Below are 22,367 nucleotides of genomic sequence, written 5' to 3'. Positions count from 1 at the left end.
TACAACCTTGCTAAACTCATTTATAAATTCTAAAGTTTGCTTTAGATTCCATGAGATTTTTTACATTTATGTCAAATGTAAAAAAGATACTTTTATTTCTTCCTTTATAATATTTACTTACTTACTTATTTACTTATGACTTGTTGCACTATCTAGTATATCTCAGAAAATGTTAACTAAAAGTGATGAGAAGGGACATCCTATTTTTGCCCTGAGAGAGTTTCTTTTTTCTTTCAACTAGAAGTGAATATTAGATTTTATAAAATGTTCTTTCTGTGTCTTTTGTGTTGATCATAAGGTAGCCCAGTTTTTTTGTTTTATAATTAATATAATGTATTGTCATTTTAAAATGTTAAATTTACTTGGTCTCGATTCATTTTCTTTTTTATATTGTTGGATTTAATTTGCTAAGATTTTGTTTAGAATTTTTGAACATACAGTCATGAAGTCAAATAGGTTTTTACTTTCCTGCTAATATCTTCACCTGTTTTGGTACCAGGGTAATGCTGATCTTAAAAAACAAGTTAGAAAGTATTCCTTCCTCTTCAGTTCTCTGGGAGAGTGTGTAGAATTATTACTATTTCTTACTTAAATGTTTGATAAAATTCATCATTGAAGCCATCAGGCCTGGAGTTTATTGATGGTAGATTTTTACTTATAAATTCAATATATTTAATAGATATATGGTATGACATTTTTCTTGAGTGAGCTTTGGTAGCTTATGTCTCTCAAGGAATCCATCCATTTCATCTAAGTCATCAAATTTATTAGATTAAAGTTGTTTATAAGATTTTCTTATTAGCCCTTTTACGGATATAAGGTCTATAGTGATGTTACCTTTTTTATTCCTGATTTTGATAATTTATTTTATCTTTTTTTTGTCTTGCTTAAGAGTTATTAATTTTATTGATAATCTCAAAGAACTAGCTGCGAGTTTTATTGACTTCCTCTATTTCCTATAAACTATAATTATGGATTTTTCTATTTTTCCTCGTTGATTTGGTCTCTCCAGAAAACCAACTCAATCTCAATTCAGCAAGTCCACTGGGTTCCAACTGGGTCCTCCCTCCCTGCAATGTGGCCTGGACCTTTAAGATTTTAAATGTAGCAATAATAGGGATTTATCTTATTTGTTTCTTGTCTCCCAGAGTTCACTGTTCTTTATTGTTTGATGTACATTCTTGAAATTCATTGTTTCATATATTACATTTAGTTTTTTGTTTGTTTCAGATATGTCTATATCCATGCCCTGTTACTTCATTTTTACTTGAAGCAAAATTGTTAGAAAGTTATATTTAAACCAATCACCAGCAGAAAGTATTTAAATGCAAACCTGTCTGAGCATGGAAATACCACCACACAAAAAGTACATTTAGACATTCTGAGGCCTAAAATCTAATTTAGAGCATAGCAGTATATTTAGATATGATAGATATATGGCCTAGTACTGAGTGTTTAACAACAACAACAACAAAAATTGGTAACCATTACATATCAGGGATTGTACTAACAGGAAGAAAATATGTACACTATAACCATTACATATCAGGGATTGTACTAACAGGAAGAAAATATGTACACTATTCCCCTGTGGGCAGGGGAAAATGCATTTTGAATGGTAGTTGGAAAGAAACAGAGGATCAAAAATATATTTATCTTTGTATTTTCTGTTTCTAGCACTGTGCTTAGTACATAGCAGAGCTCAATAAATGTTTCTTAAACTGAGCCAAAATGAACTGTCAAGTATTTGATCAGATGAGATTCATGGTGAACCCCACTTGAATGTTAAGGTCATAGATTTTAGAACTTAGAAAAGTGATTGGGTGAGAATGCAAAACATGTTACATATGCTTAATAAAAAAACAAAGTAATTAACTAATTAATATGACTTAAATGATTGAGCTACCCAAAGCCTCCAAAAATATATCAAATATTCCTGTTTTAAAGAGTGGGGGTAAATACATGGAATTTACCATTTCATGAGGTTTAAGAAGAGTTTCATTGAATTTATGCACATCGATGCTCTAAGAATTGGTTAAAGCTAAAATTGGTTAGCATTAGGAATAAGAAGTTATTGAGTTTTTATTCAAGAATAATCTTGACTCCAGTATAAATCTGAGTCTTATGCATTCTTGGTGTCATGTTCCTTCCAAACCAACTAGTAATAACCTCTACTTTCCCACTCTGTGCCTTTGTCTACCTTTCCTTTCTCAAGAATGTCCCTTACCTAGCTCTGCATATTTAAATTTTACTCTAACTTTAAGCTCTAGCCAAGTGATAAATCTTTCATGAGGCTGCCTTAATTTTTCAAAGGTGTATTTTTAGTAATCATTTGGTAAAGAATTTATACTACCTCTTTTGTGTCACTTACATTTTTTAACTTCTCTTTTTGTTATTCATGCCTATGCACCATCCCTTCAATTGGACCTTAAACTCCTTAAAGACAAAATCAACATCTGATATGTTCATCTGCCCATAGAACTATCAAAAAGTATAGCACATGAAAGATGCTTGATAGGTTTGTTGGAACAATGAATAAATCAATGCATGCATGATTCCAAGGGCATTTTTTACATGCAGATTTTCTACATGTAGAGACTGTAGATTCTCTAACATTTTTGTCCCAAGGAATAAGGAAAGGGGGATCTTGTAGGAGATGCTGCTTAAATTAAAAACTGATAGGACCCAATGAAAAAAAGATAGAATAAGTGTAAGGCATGACATGACAGAAGACCCCAGAGGTTGGGATCTAGAATAATGATGAACATTTGTTCAAGGAATTTAAAAGAATTGGCTGGAATTTTGGAGGATGACTTAGAAAACAACTTTTTGTTTTCCTCTTGTTTGCTGAGAAATACGGAACATTTACTAGTTAAAGAATATCTTCTGGAAGTTGTAGGCTGGCTGGTCGACAGCGCATGAGAAAGAAGCATGTGGCTCGGGCAGATGGGAGAGTATAAGGGCAGGAATGAGGCAGAGGAGGAACTGTGGGTGTGAGCTGAACAGAACACCATGAATGAGAAAAAGAAAAGGTTCATTGAATTGAAATTGAAAAGCAGTCTAATGGCAATAGCCTTCTGGTGTGGACTCATGAAATATTAAGGAAAAACAATCTCCTTATACATTAGCCCAGGTAGAAACTTTGAAATAGAAATTCTACTTGCAATTCCTTCAACTCAAAATTCAAAAGTAATTGAGACAGGAGGAAAACTTTGCTGATATCAGCCTTTGAGACTTTCACAATACAAGGTCATTAGTAGGAACTAATCTACCATCATCAGAGTACAAATGCAGAAAAACTAGGTAACCCAAATCATGCAGCTCTTCTAAAAATAATATAGCAAAAATCCTTCATTTATGTTATCAAACCGTTTTCTGCAACTTGTACTTTGTTTTATACTCCTTGGATTTTCTAGGTCAATTAAAAGAATAATTTATTTGTTATACTGTGTATTGCCCTCAGTTTATCCCTTACCTTTAGAAAAGCTTGAATAAATAACCCCATTGTTGGCTGTGTAACTAGCCCTGAGAGTATAGATTCCTTTGGAACTTCTAAGTACTCAGCACTTTGTAAACTGCATTATCTTTTATGTCAGCAATCCCTCAGAGACTGTAGGTGGCTAATAGAGCCTCACTTTACTTTGTGGGCTCCTGACTTAGGTGAAGAAACACTTAGAATATGTTGCTATGTTCTGTTAAGACTTTATTTAGTGCTTATACTAGTTTGTTGTTGTTGTTGTTGTTGTTGTTAAAATGTGTAAGCAATTTCTTTGGAATTAACACATTCTGATTATGTGCAGCTCACTCTCAGGTCCCAAGAATATTTAAAGGCTCAATTCTCCTGGCATTATTTATGTAAATGCTACCTAGAACAAGAAAGAAATGTGACTTTTATTCAATACATAAGACAACAGAACGGTCTTCTAATTACTCTTAAATTTGAAGATAAATCAACTGACTGCACTTTATACTCAAGAATCTTCTGGCTAGTGTTTGGAGATACGCCCAAATAAATAACTCTGTAGTTAATAGAGACAATAATATTCTATAGATGAAAAATATATCACATCTAGATCTTAAAATAAATCGAGAAGAGAGTTGAACATATTTAGTGACACTGTGAGAATGCAGGTATAGAACTGTATTTTTCACACAGCAGACAAGTGTAGATACCTGTATATGTATGTAACCTACTCCTTTCAATCTACTTTGCACAAGCTACTCAAATTCTACCTCTGTGGCCTGCCACCCAAATCTTCTGGTGGAAATATTTTTTCACATCTCTCTCCCTCCTACTTCTCTCCCCCCACACACTTATGGTATGTGCAGTTTTGCCAGACCCATGTAAAGACAGGGGAACACTGATGGGATTGCTTTTCACAAGTGTGGGAACAAAAATCCTTCCCAATGAAAACATCTGTCTCTATTAGAGTCATGCCCAGTTATCCCCCAAAAGAAATGTTCTGATTAACTTTTTTTAAAAGTCTTAAGATAGCAGTTTGTGTAGCAGATCTAATTAAGAAGTTTATGTAACAGATCTGCAGGGTTTTTTCCTTGTTCAACTGGGTTCTTTGAGCTCAGTTTGAGTGTTACTAGCTCTCACCATGCAACGGCCAAGTGCTTCCCGAGCTGAAAATTATCAGCTTTTGTGGGATACTATTGCTTCCTTAAAACAATGTGAACAAGCTATGCAACATGCATTCATTCCGGTAAGAAATTTTTTAATTTTATTTTCCTAGGGATTTAAATTTTTTTCTTCTTTTTTTCCTTTTAGCTATAGATAAATGGCATGTAGTCTATGCATTTAAAAACATTTTCTCTATAGTTTTTGTCTGCTATAAATATATGTCTGTTTTTGTTTTGCATGAAATATGAATTCTTAATATAGTCTAACATTGATCAGTGAAAAAGAGTAAACAGTGGTCCAAGTAAATTCATCCCACTAAAGTTAGTAGGTTTTAGTTGTAGCAAGTATTAAAGAAAAGGCACAAGATGTATGTTACTCATATTAAAATTTGAAACAGTATTTCCTGGTTACTTCCCCCAAGACTACTTAAAATAACTGACTATTTTGCAATGAGTTTCATAAATATATCAAGAAGCCAAAAGTTAGTTTATACATTTTGGTTTTTTGCTTATCTAAGTAAAATCCATCCTAAAACCTCTCTTGAAAAGTGTGATTGTTCCTTTAATAAAGTGGTCAGACACTACTTAGAGATTTGTAAAAATGGTGATAGAAGTGTGTAGATATATAAAGTGAATTAACGAGTCAGTGTTTTTATGTCTCATATTGTAGAAATATTGTTTGTGCTTATAATTATCCAACCAGAGGAACAAGGCTAGCTGTATTTGATAGGCTAAAATAAGGTAAATGGGACTTGAAAGAAGAGAATTAAGATATCTGACTTTTTAATTAGATGGATTTTAAAAGATTGAGATAATCTATTAGGAATAAAAGAATATTATTAAAAATTAATTCTTGCTTCAAGTTATTTGTAATTCCTCAAGAAACATTATTTCTGACATAGAAACTCCAAAGATAGGCTTCTGTCAATAGTTGGAATAAATCTTTGGAGTTCAAGTTATTTTCAGGTGACTCAGTTAGATGCTTTTATATTTTTCTGTGTAACTTGGAATCACCTATGTTTCTAAGACTATGCTACATTTAAAGTTCTTTTCATTGAATACTATTTTCTAGCTGGATCTCTGTATACTGATCTTGATTGTTAAAGACATAAAATGTAATTTTTGTAAGAAGTTTAAAAAATGGTTATAATCTTTAAGTTATAATGATTCTACTTTGAACTGGAATCTGATGTGTATAGTTTGTTCCTCCTATCTTTAGTAAACTCTTCTTCCTTTATTTTATCAAGGAGAGTATGATACTTCTTGTGAAGCTTAAGTATCTCCTCTTGCGTGGAGCTTCCTCTGGCCAGGCAGAGTTATTTTCTCCCATCTCAGTTCCTTGCATGTACCTTTGATTCATCACCTAATAAATTTATTATAAATGTTTTCTTCTTTTTCTCTAATTATATGGTAACTTTTTGGAGTGAAAGAGAAAAGAAAAGTAAGAAAAAAGAACTAACATTTATTTATCCGTTCCTTATTTTCTTGTCTTAAACTCCTTGAATATAAGATGCATCTATTCCCAGGGTCTAGCACAGTGCCAGGAACCACAAAGAATGCTTGGTGAGCATGTGAGGAATGAACGAAAGCAACTAATAAGAGTCTCCAATTCTAGCATTTCCAGTTAATACATGACAATCTTCATCACCAGCTTTGCCTATATTGACCTCATAAAATTATTTCTATTCAATTTCATCTGGAGAAAACAATAAATTTCTACTAAGTCGTTGCAATGGAGTGATGGTAGGAGGAATAATGTATTAATGCAGGGATTAGACCCTGATGGAAAAAAGATATCTTTGGATTCAATTCCCCTAGTCAATGGGCTACTCTTTCTTCTATTTTAGTGTCTGTTCCCAATCCCCCCTACTGGATACATATACAAAGACATATTCAAATTTATTCACATATGCTTCATTTTGACTTCTCTAAATCTTTTTCAGTAGATAGTAGAAATTTGCCAGTCTCTCAAATCTTCTCAATTTCTTCCCAATCTTACATTAAATGTATCATTATATCATAATCGTATGAAGTTTGATTTTAAAAAACATAATCATTATTAAAATATTACTATCAGTTGAGGATAATTCTGTTTAAATTAATTCTCAATTTTTTTGTCAGAATATATATTTTAGATCTCAGAAAATGGACTCCATTTGTTTTGTATGTTATGCAATTTTTAACCCAGTGATACGTATTTCATATATACACATATTTCTACACTCATACATATACATACATGGGTATATGGCATTTTTGCCTAATGATATCCTTCATTATTTAGGACAACCAAATAAATTCAAAAAACAAATCCTTTACCATGCTGTATTAAGCATATTAAAAAAATGACTAACTGCATTGACTCAATCAATTGCCTCCTTAAAATAAACCTAGTTCTCTTTTAAATACTTGGAAATGAATTATGTGTAGAAGTAGGCACACATTGATGTAGCTGATCTTAGGAAAACTGACCTGAAAACTTCGCAAGTAGATAAATCTATCCTTACATCTCCTGTAAGTATAGATTCCAAACACATCATTAGAATGCAGAGACCCCTAGTTCTGGACCATCTCTCACAAACACAATAAGCTATAGATCACAAATGGTATCTCAGTGCAATTCTGTGGACTACTAATAAATTTGACTTAAAATCTCATTTATAATGAAACCTCCCCATACAGCCTAAAATTCACCTTGGTGAAAAGAAACTTAAAGCAACTCATACCTATATAGTGCACTGCCCAAATGGTCTGCAGAAAGACTTCCAAAGTTTCAATATTTGATTTCACATTATATGTCATGCCCTATAGTGATGAGATGGAGGTCAAATCTGAAATCTCAAGTAGGTTAACCTACTTGACCGAAGAGCCTTGACTATAAAACAGCAGCTCAGAATTTCTCATATCCTTAGCATAAGTGCCAACCAACACAAAAGAAAATAAAACATTATTTCCCAAATACTTTATAATCTTAAAATACATGTTAATTTCTTTAACAAACAACTTGTACATACTGTCTGACACATTCTGGGTTTGGTACTTGTAGAATAGAAGTGATAGTATTTATTGAACACCTATTTTATGCCATGCGCTGTTCTAAGCACTTCCTATAGGTTTTCACTCAATTTTCTCAATAACTCTCTGATGTGGGTGCTATCTGGGCACTATCACCTCCATGATAGCAAAATCTGCAGAAGTTAAGTAACTTTCCTATGATCACATAGCTAATAATTGGAAAGGCCAGATACTGAAACCAGTTATCTGACTCTGGAGCCCATTCTCTTAATGCGGTCACTAGAATAAGAAGAAAACCACTGAAACCGAAACTGCAACAGAGCGTGATAGGATCATTAATCAAGGGGTGTAGAAACCACAGCAAGGTGGAAGTGGTCCATCTGCTTAGAATGGAGGGGAAGGAAGATCAAGGAAGACCAAAAAGGAAAGAGAAGTCTTGAGATGATTTTAAAATAAGGGCTTATCAGGTAAAAGAGGTGAGAGAGGATGAAATAGATGCAAAGGCACGAAAGAACAATATTAATTGAGGGCTAGTTATTAACTTTCCCCAAATCCTGATCTTCCTCTTTGAGCAATAGGGAGAATGGTCAGGAACAGCAAGGTCATTCGTTTAAGGTCAAGAATCCTGCAGGTCAACCAGAAAAGAAGCACTGAAAAATTCAGCACCAGACTAAGGCAATAGAGCCTTAGAAGAGAATCTCCAGTGGAGAAAGAGATGACTTTTAGACACCTGGCTTCATTAACCCCACTACATGTGGCCTGGCCCACAGATTAACACCTGTCTGTGCCTGGAATTAAGGACATATGCATAGAGAAGCAGAGAAATCTTGTGAACAAATATAAAAGATTGAAACAAATACAGATGGAGAAAAGGAGATGAGAAACCACATGGTCCCTAAGAAAGATACTGAGAAAGATGAGCCTGACAGGAACAGCAAGAGACTGGGGGAGACAGGATTATGGCTTCCTGGGTCCTTCACAATTCTCAGCTCTGAGTTCCTGTTCATTAGATGACTAACCTATTGTGCATCCTGCTCTTTTAACCTGATAAGTTCAAATTTTGCTTAAGCTAATGCAAGTGTCTTTCTATTCTCTACAACCAGAGAATTTGAAGACAGGGGCTGGTTTGTGACTAGTAGTCCAGGGACAGGATCCAGCTCTACAGGAAAAGGCAGGATGAGAAGGTGATCAAGTCAGCCTAGCATACAGGGCTTCAAGGTGAAGTTCCATCCTTTAAGACTTAACTCACATCCCCTTCACAAGACTTCTGTCATATCTCATAACCAGATGATACACCTCCATTGTTATTTCAACCCTGATTAAAACTCCCCGAAGGAAAAAAAAAAGAATAGGGAACCTACTTAAACACTACTTTAGTCTATACATTCTTATTTAATCATCCCAATACCAACAAGAAATGGCCTCAATATTATCATCTCCATTTTAGAGGATCAGTCGGGTTAAGTACTTGTTTAAAGTCACATAGTGGTAAGACCAGGAGAGATCTCAGGCTTTCTGGCCCTGATTCCACCTGCCTTCACAACCATCTTTGCAACCTATTTCTCTTGTGATATTTCTCTGCTTTGTATCAGAAGCATTTGGGGAATTTCTCTTTTGTGCACATGTCATTGTACAGCTTTTACAGGGCAAAACATGCTTCCTCTTCCTACTTTCTGCAGTTCCAAGTGCCTTAAATATCATGTTTCCTAAATAAATCTATATGGGCTGATTAATACTTAAAATGTTAAAACTTAGGTAGAAATGAGACGATAATGAGGAGTAATCTTTCTTGTCTCAAATATATCCTTGAAACTTGTCTCTTCAGTTCCAGCATCACTTCCACAGATCCAGCCTCTGGTCCCTGGATGTCAAGTTTGAAACGTTGAATGCTTAGGTCAGCTGTAAATAGGATTTGTTCAATGACGAGATTCAATTCCAGTTCACGGTGTTCCAAGTGTGTTTTGTCCTTTCTGGATTCTAAATATTACTTGACTCATCATCCTCAATCATGTTGGATTCATTTCTCTATTTTATTCCTCTTGGCTCAGTTTGCATTTCTGTTTAGTAATATCCCAGTTTTTAGTCAATTTCCTTCTGAAGAATATGAACAAGGCTATTAATGGAATTTCTATTAGTAAAGAAATAAAGATGACACTTAATCTATAGAGATGTTCAACCTAATGGAGAAAAAAATAACTACACCAGAAGCGACGTGGATAATTCCAATAGCCTAGAACTGCTCGAACATTTGCAGATTTCTGGTAAGATGGAATAAAATTTTCACTTTAGTCTTTGAACAAAAGGCAAGAGCTCGTTATCTTTTTATCTTCCTCTCTTGTGCAATTTGTATTTTCTTTTGCTGCTGGTCTTGTGATTCTTGTGCATAGGCATCTGGAGTCCATGAAAAATTACCACCAGGTGCAGGATGCCTTCTCTTTATTTCAGTTGTGTTCATTGTAAAATGTTTGTGTTGACTCATCAAAATGGTGTATATATGTTACTATACAACAGAGTAAAGCCCATTCTCTGCCACTCCCATTTTTTTACCTCTTCTGGAAATTGCAAAAAATGGGCCCAAATACATTTTTGTTTCAAAATAGAAAAATGGACAGTTGTTCAGAGTTAATAGTAGCAGTCCTCCTCCATATAGCAAAGCAAAATTAAAACACGCGCATGCACACACACACACACACACACACACACACACACACACACCCAAACTCTCAAAACCTTTCATGAGCTAATACTAGATATGCTGTACTTTTTAATGCTTAATTTAGATATTTTTATTTAGCAGAAAAATCTCTAAGTACAATGGAGTTTCTAATTTTTATCTTGTGTAGAGACAAAAAAAATACACTGTACAGATGCTTTTACTATTCCTGCTGTTCCTGAAACCACCACTATACTACTGCTACTACCTGTCTTCCCGATACTGATCTATTTTGCTCCAGTTTTCAAAACAATGTCAACTAAATTCTTTATCATTACAATTTTGCAAGGTAGGCAAGGCAGGTTTTGATATCTTCATATCATTTATAATAAAATTGAAGTTCAAAGAGTTGGAGTGGCCGAGATCAAAAGTAGATAAGTAGTAAGACATTATCTAATAGGACTAGAATCAGTCTAGTGCACTTTTGCTCTGATTCGGTTATTTGAAAAACCTGGATCTGAATCCTTGCTGTACCACTTTATATCTTGGTCAAACTGCTTAACTTCTCCAAGCCTGTTTTATCCTCTGTAACATTATATATTACACACATCTTCTTGGGGTTGTTTGCAGTTTAAATAGGATAATGTGAGTTAAACACTTAGCACAATGGCTCATCAAGGAAAGTGCTCAGTAAGGGATGCCATTATTAATGTTGCTCATTTTTAATATTATTCGACATGTATCCTTTTACATATTGCATAGTGTTTTTATATATGATCTCATTTGCTTATCAAAGAAGCACATGAGATTGACTAAATAATAATCCATAATCTTCATTTATACATGATCAGGAAGTTTCAGAGCAGTTACATTAATCAGCTAAGATCATAATATATGTGAGGAGAAATGTCTTAAACCCAGTCAGATGACCCAAATCCTAAATGCTATTACTACTTTTATTATATCCAAAATTAGGTTAGTATTAAAATCGAGAATCATCTAGTCCTTCCTTATAGTTGGATATAACTTTAGAAATAATTTATTAGAGTAAGGTGACCTGACCAAGGTCTCCAGAAGTATGACCAGCCCTGGAAGCCTCATCTGCTGACTCCTTGTGCAAGGCCAGGAGACGCACATCCTATAACATAAAAGCATAATGTACAAATGGTTTTGTCGATTTGACAAGGGCAAAGAGAAGTCATGAGATGTAAGATTGCAAACAATATATTCATAAGGAAGTAATCATCTTCATTCCAGTTGGTTTAGGAAATCCTTTATAAAACAAATAAAGGTTCCAGTATGTCTGAGTTTACAATTCCAGTTAAGAAAGTGTCTAAGAGAGCAGAGGAGATTCAGCCTGGGAACCATCATTTTGCTCTCCAACTTGTGACAGAATCCCCATGTGCCAGAAAACAACATCCTCTCTGCCTTCTTTCTCTTCCTTTCATTCTTCTCTCTTACTATTTACTTTCTCCTATTGACCACAGCACCTGATAATATTCCTCCATCTTTATTCTGAAACACACAGTTGTAGCATTATCCCTGGCCTGGTAGGAGGTAAATTGGCCAGCAGGACCCTTGCTTTTCAGAATAACTGAGGGTAGAAAACTGAAAAACCAAGAGTAACATACACACTGCCACTCTGGGAAGCTAGGGCTGCTGTGGGGCGAGGAACTGGTTGGCATTTTGGACCCAGAAATTTGTAGGCTCTTAGCTTTGGAACAGATAATTCATTGCTTAATCAATGACAATGTAAAAACACATCTGCAGAATATATTCATTGGCACCAGCAAATGCTAGCAGTATTTATCCAACTTGTATTTTTCTAGTCCCCATTCACTTCTCTTTTTCATGTTTTTTCTCCATGCTTTTTTCTCATTGAAAATAATTCCAGATGCAATATTAATTTTGAAGAAAAGTGAGTAGAAGAGATATTGATAGACCTATAGATGTTCTCGGAATTTAAAATAAGGGAAATGGAACTATAATGTTTTTACTCTCTTCCTTCCTCAACCTAGTCCAAGTGCCATCTTTTAGAGGAAGGTGGTGAAACATCTTCTAGACCTAACATTGATATGAGCGCATTAAAGGTTACTAATGGTTAAAAAGTTAATTAAACTCACATCCCCTCTTGATCTCTCCTTAATATTTACTTTCACACAAAAGAATCATTCTAGATATGAAATGTTTTAAGACCTTCTCTGTGGCTTACCCTGTTATGTTTTAAGCCTTGTGCAGATGATCTGGTATCAAATTATGGTTGGTAAGAAAAAAAAAAAAGAGAGCAAAATTTAGATGTTAGGAAACTTTCTGGAGATAAGGGTTATAGAACCTGGAGAAAGGCAAGATGGAAGAGCTTGATGATAATTCTCTGCTTCACTTCAAATCTTTTAGACTTCTTAATATAGAAGATAATTTTTTGTCACTAATTGTGTGGTCTTAAGACCAGAAAATTAACTGATTCATAAACAAAACAAAAAATATGCTATAAACACAGAACAAGAGGATCATAAGTAGATTTTTGAGATGTCCTGTCTAAGACATAGAGAACCTTATCCTTTAGCCAATTCATTAGAAAGTACTTTATATCATTGTGTGTGTGTGTGTGTGTGTTTTCCAATTTGACTTTTGTCTTATTTCTGCATGCCTTTGTTAACATCATGTCTTCTAATTTTCTGTGTCTGAATAAAAGCAGAGGTCATCGTTTTCCAGAAGGAAGAGTTGTGTAGTGTTGCTTGCTGCCTTGTTTCTAGTATTTCCCAGCAGGACAAAATTTATGATGAGTGAAATTAGATCTCTGATGAGACATGGATTCTTAGAGGTCATCCATTTTACTCTTTGTTCTTCAAATATAGAAATGATTTGGGAGACTCAGTGAATTGCCATTTCACCCTGTTACTAAACTTCTTGGGTCTAAAACTGAGATCTTCTGATTAGCAGTCCAGCCATCTTTATATCAGGGACACAGTCCCTCAACTGGATTATAGTTACTTCCAGGGAGATGGAGTGCCTGATTTTTAATAGCCATACAGAAACTACCTGAAATATCAGGTTGACTCCATTGTAAATAAATAAAAACAGTATTTTTATATTAAAAACAGATGGCTATGGAGTAAAATATATAAACTACATAAATTTTAAGATAAAACATGAGAATTCAAATAAATCTCTCATTTGAATGGGTCTCTTGTAATATGTCTTCACATGCATCTAAAAGTTTGAGAAATGCTTAGGATGCCATTTTGCTTTTTTCATGATTTTTGAGTCCTTAACTTTTCACCAAAATTCTGTAATTTCCCCTGCCTCTCTTAGGGCAGGGGAATTTTCCAGCAGCTACCTTACTTGCTCCACACAAAGTGGTGATATGACAAAAAATGAATTTGGTGTCAAGAAGAGTGAGCCTTGGGCAATTTGTGTTATAGGTTCATATCTCACTTTCCTTATTTGTACAATGAGCATAAGTATAGCATGTAATTAATTCATAGACTTGTACTGAGGACTAAGAAAGAGTGAGCTTGGAGGACCAGCATATGGTAGACAGAGGAGTACTTATGTTTATAACTTTTCGTAATTTATGTGGTATAGTTCAGAATAGCATAATCTGTAGTGCATGGCAGGCCCCAGATGCTAACACATCAACAAAACTAGGCAGTATGTTACAAGAGCTAGTCTCCAGAGGGCAGCGAGCAATTACCCCTTTCTACCCATTTCGCCTAATCTGTTGATTCATGTTTTCTCATACATCTTATCTCTTGTTGCTGTGGCTTTAGTTCCATAGGTCTAAAGACCTATTAGCAATCATCTTTTGACTATATTGTATGCCAAGCACTGTTAGAAGTGTAAATGAGTGTGGCTCATGTGGAAAAAAAGTAAAATGAGGGGCCTGACCTCAAATGATTAGAGTTTCAGCAAAAAGATACAAATATCACACATAAACCACTTAGCCATCAATATGTATAAGAACAGAAGGAAATACTCATTAAGAATGTCAAGATTTGGTGCTTTCACATAACTTCTGTCCTTTAGTATTCAAATAATTCATTGTGAATTGAAGTAGTACAAATAATAAATGCTATAAAATTTGGAGGGCAGGATGGATAGACTGAAACTTGCAGTGAGGATTGAGGAAATTTTCATGGAGAGTCTAGGACTTGAGATTGTCCTTGCGGAATGGATAGAATTTGGATGGATAGATAAGAGGGAACCATAATTGATTCAGGATTCAGGAGAAGGAAAAAATGTAAACAGTGAATTTATGGTAGGCATACAAGGTGTGTGTTCAGAGTAGTGAGAGCCCTGATCTAATAAGAAGAGAAGAGAGAACTAAATAATAATTATTTATTGACCATTTGCTGTGGGCAAAGCCCTGATCCACATGCTACAGAAGTAAAAGGCCCCATCTTAGTCTGATGAATCAGGTTATTGACAGGTTACTCAGAATTCTGTTACCTACATCTGGAAAATACAACTGTATTGCTAAGATTATATCTCTTTGGTGGCTTAGCAGAAAGGAGCAGAAGGCATCCACATGGGTTTTTCCATGAAAAGCACCACATCGAGTAAATCAGTGAATTACATAGGTATTGTTATTGTGGCATGGGACACATTGACTAAATCACAACTGAGACTTGAGCTAATGACTCCGTTTTTTGTGTAATCTTCAGAGACTACTTGTACAAGTAAGATTTGTAAAAGCTCAGTGTGAATTAGTAGAATTTGTGGTATCATGAAATAATGGGGAAAAACAAGGGATTTAGAGTTGGCAGATGTGGGTTTGAATCCCAGCTTTGCTTCTCTCTAGCTGTCTGACTTCAGGAAATTCACTGAATCCCTGTGAGCCTCCGTATACTTATCAAGAGTCAAGGGGGATTTCCACAAGTCCCTCTGCAAGGAGTAAACAAAAAGCACAGGTTAAAAAGCTTACCATATTTTCTGGCACACAGTGGGTACTTCCTCAATCAATGCTAGTTCTCTTTCCTCTTAGTATGAGAATAAAATGATTTAATATGTGTGGATACAGTTTATAAGTTATAAAACATGTCATTGGTGGTAATCTAATATAATTATGAATTTGAGTTTTAATGATGATCTGCAGACCTAGTTTTGGTGAGTCATTTATTTCAGGCTTTTAACTAAGTACAAAGAGGTATGTGGAGAGGGTACAGGATGGAGGTCTGAAGAGTCTTCAAACTAAAAATTCAAACAATTTTTGTCTCATTTCAAGTGGGATTGATTCCAGAGAAAACTTATAAAGTGAACTCTCTTTGGTTCTGGGTCTCCAGTTTCTGTGCCTCATTCTCCAGGCTGCCCCATTTTTCCTGCGCTGGGGATAAATAGGTGCCCAACTCAGCCTAATTGAGGATCTCAAAATATCATCCATTTTCTGAAAAATATTACACTACCTTGTATTTTAAAGGAGGATCAAGCAGACATGCTAACACATCAGTCCAAAGGGCAGAAATAATAGTGGTGGGTTTTCAAAGATCAGTGAGAGAATTTGTGCTGACTAGAGCAGACTTCGGGTACTTATAAAATCTTAATAGGGAGCAGAAGTAAAATGTTTTGCAGTTTTTAAAAGTTACCCATTTTGGAATCAAACTGGCAAGTTTGACTCTCAGCTTTGCTATTACCAGTGAATAACCTTGGGCAAGATACTTAACATCTCTGTGCCTCAGTTTCCTGTAAAGTGAAGATGATATTATTTTTATTATGAAGAGAGTTCGGGCAAGCCAAGTTGGATGGAGTTCAAGCCAAACATGAATCTGTCATTCTCTCTTCCTATTTTACAAGCTAGGCTGGTGGTAAGCTGTATAGGTAATCATCCATGCATTTTGTTAAATGCTGAGAAGAGAAACCAAGATCCTAGCTTCTCCCAAAATTGTTCCCTTAAGAAATCCTGCTGTAGCCATTAACCTACAGTTAAGACTTGGCTAGCCAACCCTTGGACACTCATACTGTTCACTCTCCCTATGTCACTGCAGAGAAAGGGCAAACCAGGTAACAGGCCAGAACTCCTCAGTGCTACTAATGGTGGTGACTCCAAGCTGTACTGGATCGAACTGCACCCACTTGGTTGGTCTTGTGGAAAGAGAATATAAAAAGAAGACAATCTAGGAAAGCAAAAAATAACCACAGCAATAAATAAAATAACCTTACCTCCACAGAGCATCTCTCTTTCATTTCACATGCATTATTTCTCCAGCTAACTTCTTGGGAAATAGGTTAACTGGAAAATAGCATTGTCCCATTTTTCAAATGGGGGTTTGTAAGAGACTAAGGGACCTAGAAACCCTCTGAGAATTGGGAAATTTAATCTGAGTCAGTACAATGAGAAATTTCAGACTGTGAAAGAGAAATTAGCAACTTTCAGGGCAAAATAAATAAATAAATAACTGCATTTTCAGCCTGGTAGAGGAAAAACTCAGCAGAGGAAATCAGGAGATGGGAGTGGTTACCAGCATGGGTTCTGGGGCTAGAGAGACATGGGTGTGAGACCTGGTTGTGGTATTTCTGAGACCTTAGGCAAGTGCCTTTGCCACTTTGAACCTCCAATTCTTTCTTTTTTTTCTTTCTTTCTTTAAATGAATGGAAAATAAATTAATGTTTTCCTTAGAAAAGTTTGAGAATTAAATGTATTGATGTATCTTAGGCGTTTATCGCAGCTCCTGGAACATAATTATCATTCAATAAATGCTTAATATTTTATAATTGCTTTTCTTGTTATTATTTTCTTGTCTTCGGTTTTAATACTTAATAATTGTGAGATCGAGGGCAGGCGACTTCCCTTTTCTCTCTCCATTTTCATCTTTGTAAAATGAAAGGGTAGAATTAAATGATCATTAAGGTCCCAGCTTTAAAGTTTTATGATTCTAGAGGGTTATTCTTCCTATTTTGTTTTTCTTCTCTTACACAACCATTAACATGTCTTTAATCAGTCATTTACCAAGATTTTTGTTTGGAGCTTACTCAAAAGAAATCCCAATTCAGTCAGCCTTGGTGTATCTGTACCATTAACCTTCTCCTGGATCATGCCTCTGACAGGCCTTTTCACATGATGTGCTGAGGCCCAGTAATTAAGCCAGAGTAAGTAAGAAGGGGAGGATTCTGGCACTAGCTGGGATCAAAGTGGATAGATCTAATTTGAGCCAGTCTCTGAGTTGTTGGTGAGCAGTAAAAATTAGAATCCAAAGAGTTCTGGTAAAGTCTGTTTCATTTTGTTTGAGAGGCAGTAGAGTTTGGTTGTCAAGAACATGGGCTCTGAGTTGATTTTTTGAGTTTGAAGATTGTCTGTTTTCCACACGTATAACTTTGGAAAGTTACTTAACCTCTGTTTCCTCACCTATGAATTGAGAATAACAATACCTGTCTTGTTGGGTTATGTGAGGATTAAATAAGCTAATCAATATAAATATGTGCTGTATAAGTGCTTGCCCTTATTGTTATCCATCCCAGTGTTAATATATACGGAGATTTAGGTGTATTGGGGTCATGGTGTCATGAGATTCTAGGTAGTGATGATGCCTAGCCAGGCAATCGCAGGTTTCAGGTAAATCCTTTGAGGAGAAGTAGTACGTACCAACACCTAGGGATGTGAGGCTCCAGGCTAACATTGTAGGAAAGAAGTAGAGGGAAGAGAAATATAGTGCAATTCAGGAAATCGACAAAGAAGTCCCCCTTCAACTACATTACATTTTTTTTTTTTTAATTTCTAGAGTGGGCCAACATGACGGAAGATTAGCGAGAAAATTTAATAGAAAATAAAGTTATGCTGAGTTTAATCCTTAGCATACCATTCAATACTTAATATTAGCTATCTCATTTCAGACCTAATGGAGTATGTGAGTAGTAACCCCCAAATTCCACTTCCTTGGTTAGGATCAGGACATAGTCTGATTGGGGCTCACCCCAATGGCAGCCCTCTGTATAAATTATGATGCTAAAAAACTGCTTATATGGTATCTTGTAGCAGCCAATCTAAGCCAGCTAAGTTTTACCTTTAAGTTCTGGGATCTCCAGGTCTCTCATTGAAATCACACATACACACAAATGGATTCATTTTAAAACTTCCAGTAGCTTCTATTTTGTTTCAAGTTGTCATGCCATACCATATACAAAAGTTGTTTATAGGGCCCGTGTCACTTCTTGCTCACTAAGGAATCTGTCCTTTCAGGCTGAGAAGATTAGCCATGATTCTGGGCCCCCAAAGCAGCTCATATGTTATTCTTGCTATCTTTTACCTCCTGTTTAACTTGGCTTACTGACAGCCTTCTACCTGCCTTCTACTTGTTAGTTTCAGGTCAGTTGAGATTCCTACACAGTTCCTAGCCCCATCAGCATTACTAGTATAACTGTTCAGTCCTTGCTGTATCTAATTTACTTAAAGACTGGGAGGGCTTCTCTCTTTTTCTGTTTTATGTTCTTGTGCCTCAAGCAAAGAATACTTTGCTTGAAGAGGTTTCCTCATTGCAACTGGCCTGGTGACTACTTGCCCATTTATGCCAGAGGCATTTCCCAGATCTGGCACTTAACAAATATCATGAAGTAACCACATCAGTCAGAAACAATGAACTGCTTTGAAAATCTGCATTCATTATGTCAGAGTCTCCATTAGTTGCATTCTCTTGGTGGCAAGCAACAGAAGTTTATCTTTTCCTAGTGTAAGCAAAGTTATTGATGTAATATAAGAATATGTGAGTATCCCATGGAACCTAAGGACATAAAGGTGGTAGAATGCATGAAGAACTTGATCTCATAATTTGAATTTTATCAGTATTCTCTCTGCTTGTTTCTTGATTCCTGTTTCTCTATGATTACATTTATTCTTCTCTCTTCCTGTAAATTGGCTTTCCCCACATGGAAGAGAATGTAAAATAAAAGGCAAACCATTTGCATATTACAATTTTTGGGTCACCCATGAGAGATTAATTTTCTTAAGCCTTTATAGTTTGCCTACATTTGCATAACGATGAGCTTTGAAGCTTCTGATTAAAAGATTTTTTTTTCATATTTGTTACAAATCTTTTTCCAGTTAATGGAAATAAGCATATTGAAGGGGGATGCAGAAATCTTCTAAGTCAGCAACTTGATTTGGGAGTTTAATAAAAGAGGATATCCAGTATGGAGAGAGAAGGTGGGATGGCAGTTAGTCAGTGTGAAGTGTGGACGTAAATCTTGGAGGGAATCATCAAAGTAACTGAGGACTGGTTTTAAGACTCAGAAACCAAACGAGATCAAACTAAGCATGGACTCACGTGGTTTCAAAAGTGAGACTAGAAACAGGAGCCAGCGGAGCCAAGGACAATCTGATATTACCAACTGGTGAGAAGAGCACGCTCCTGGGCCATATTTGAAATTCTCCTATACTTTGTTCTTATTCTCTGCTGATATGTGCCATGAGTATCTAAAGGATTCCAGGGGCCTTCTGTAAAAACAGTCTTGGGAGACTGTGAGCGTCTTGGAACAGAGCCATTAGGGCTCTTCAGAGAGCCTGGTTTAGCAGCACGGTGGGATAATGCGTTGTTCAGAAGAGCCCTCCTTGGCATTTCCTCGCCACTGACACCGAGGAGTTGCCAGTGTCAGATGTAAGTGATGTATGTATGTGTTCACACAATTCACACATCCTGTATGAATTGTGACTTTTATAGATGTAGGTATTAATTGTGGCTTCTAGATCTTTTCATCATCAAGAAAGAGCAGTGAGCTTTCCGCATCATATAGATTGTGTTTCATGATTTACAGCATCCATATCCTGGAGTTATGAAATAATATTATTTCATAAAATCTGGATAGTTAAATAATAGTAACTGGTTAAAGAAATAAAGTTATAATGGATATTGGAAAACTAGCCATAGTTATTTCTTATTGGTAACTAGAGATTTGGGGGTTTTCTTAGAAATGTTATCCAAAGCTTACAAGGAGGCGTTATATTTGTTTATACTCTCATCTATATTTTATAGATACATTTAGTCATAACTCTTAAGTATTTTCTGAGCTCCTTTGGTATACCTAAGTGCTGCGAAGAATTCTAAGGAAGTATACAATCCTTGTTACTTCTAAATACAGAGTCTGATTAGAAAGACCGAATTTATATCTATGAAATGGAAAATAGCAACATAAACCTACAAAAGTGATGAATGGCATTGTACAGGAAATGGGCTTATGTTACAGAATTCATCCCAGACCACATTAATTTGATCTATAAGAAGAAAAAAAATAAAATGGGTTTAAAGCCCCAAATTAAGACAATGCATACATATTGACCATACTATACTAGATAATAGGGTGAAATACAAATATTGAGTATGATACTCAGAAAGTTTCCAATCTAGTCAAGGAAACAAGGCATAGCTACTTTCTGGTATCCTAGAAACCATTTAGAAAGCATAGGATAGATGTCATCAAAACTAAAAAACAAACATTATAACAACAAAAGCCATTAAGGCATCACCAGATTGCTTTCAACATCTCATAGGCAAGTCCCTGAGGCATCTCTTCCCTTCAGGCTGGCCTTTGCTTTTCCTGTGTCTTGTTTGGAGTTTTAGTTAGAAATCTCCAATCACTGCAGAACTCTCATAATAGAGCCACCTAGATCCTGAGATCACAGATCGGCTTAGTAAGGAGAAAATATATTTTGAGGTTAGAAAGGCCAATGTTAAATCTCAGCCTGAACCTGAATCTGAACCTGAGCCTCAGTTTTCTCATTTATTATGTAAGCATAGTGATAATGATGCCTCATCAATATGGTTTATGGAGATTAAATAAGGAAATATATGTATATCCTTATACATGGGCAAATAATATATATTTAATAAATAGTAATTCACATGATCTCATCAATTCTCTGTAGTGCAGTTTTAGCCACTAATATAGTATTGTAATCTCCGAGGTATAAATAGTTCAAAACTATCCAATACTATATTCTCACAGCAGTCCATCTTTAGGGACACTTACTAACAGTATTTAACACTGAATCTGATTTCTAAGTTTAGAAAACACATTCAAATATATTATCTCATTTATTCTTCAGACAACTTTTTCAGAAGGTGATTATTTCTATTCCCATTCTATAGAGAAGGAAAATGAAGCAAAGGGTTAAGAGACTTGCCCCAAAATCACATGACCAGGAAGTTGCTGAGCCCCCAAATCATGTAATCAGAAAGCTACTAAAACAAACTGAAACCAGGTTTTCTGATCCCAAACCTCATGTTCTTTTTCCTATAGCAAATGCCTCTTAACAAGCACTGTTATTTGTGTGTGTGTGTGTGTGGGTGGGGGGTGGTGGGGGTGGTGGTGGTGGTGAAAACTATCTTTATCTAAAGCACCTATTTACCCACAAGGAACTTGCTATTAGGAGTTAGCAAACAAACCAGGAACATCAAATTGACCCACTGTGTAGATATATAGATCAGGGTCATGTTCTCAATGCCCAGGGTTTTCAGTTAAAACATAAAATTTTGTTTTGTGACATAATTTGCTGGATTTGCTGTTTGTTTTATCATTGGATTAGGGTTTCATAGGCATAGATTAACTTTAAAAAGTTGTTAACTGTTAACTCCAGAGGTACATCTGATGAAATGTCCCCAAAATTGAGCACTTGCCAAAACCACTGTGTCCTATAGAACAGCTCACGATTAATCATGATGAGAGTTATTTCCTCTATCTAAATGAAATCTGCAATTTGGGAAAGAGATTAAAGATCCTTCAGGAGATGAAGGGAAAGTTGCCGTGAAAATTCTAGAAACTAGAAAATGAAGATAGGTCTACTCAATATTCATGAAGTCAGATTGGTTGATGCAAATAGAGATTGCAATCTTTTACTTTCTAATGACTTGGCTTATAGCTCTTCTATATCAATTCTACACAGATTCCTATTCAACTTTAAGGCAAATGACTGCAGTTTGTACAAAATTATTGTTTAGAAAGTTTTAACATACCCAATATGCTTTTCTGCCATCTTTGACTAATTTTTAGGTTTCTATCCAAAGATTTCTAAGGTATATGATTAGAAGTGTATAAATAACAAAGAAAATATCTGACCACAGCATATATAATAGGTAAACATATAATATCACTA

General features: G+C 35.4%; 1 protein-coding gene across 1 annotated transcript in view; it reads left to right on the top strand.

The window, feature by feature from the left end:
• The window catches only part of DLG2 (discs large MAGUK scaffold protein 2), a 1,459,931-nt gene that overhangs the window by 1,127,890 nt on the left and 309,674 nt on the right, over positions 1-22,367 (top strand). The window lies entirely within an intron of this gene.

This window comes from Pteropus vampyrus, unplaced genomic scaffold (genome assembly GCF_000151845.1).
Source record: "Pteropus vampyrus isolate Shadow unplaced genomic scaffold, Pvam_2.0 Scaffold84, whole genome shotgun sequence".
In the NCBI taxonomy this organism is placed as follows: domain Eukaryota; kingdom Metazoa; phylum Chordata; class Mammalia; order Chiroptera; family Pteropodidae; genus Pteropus; species Pteropus vampyrus.
Note: the sequence above shows the minus strand (reverse complement) of the source record. Positions and strands in the feature narration are given on the sequence as shown.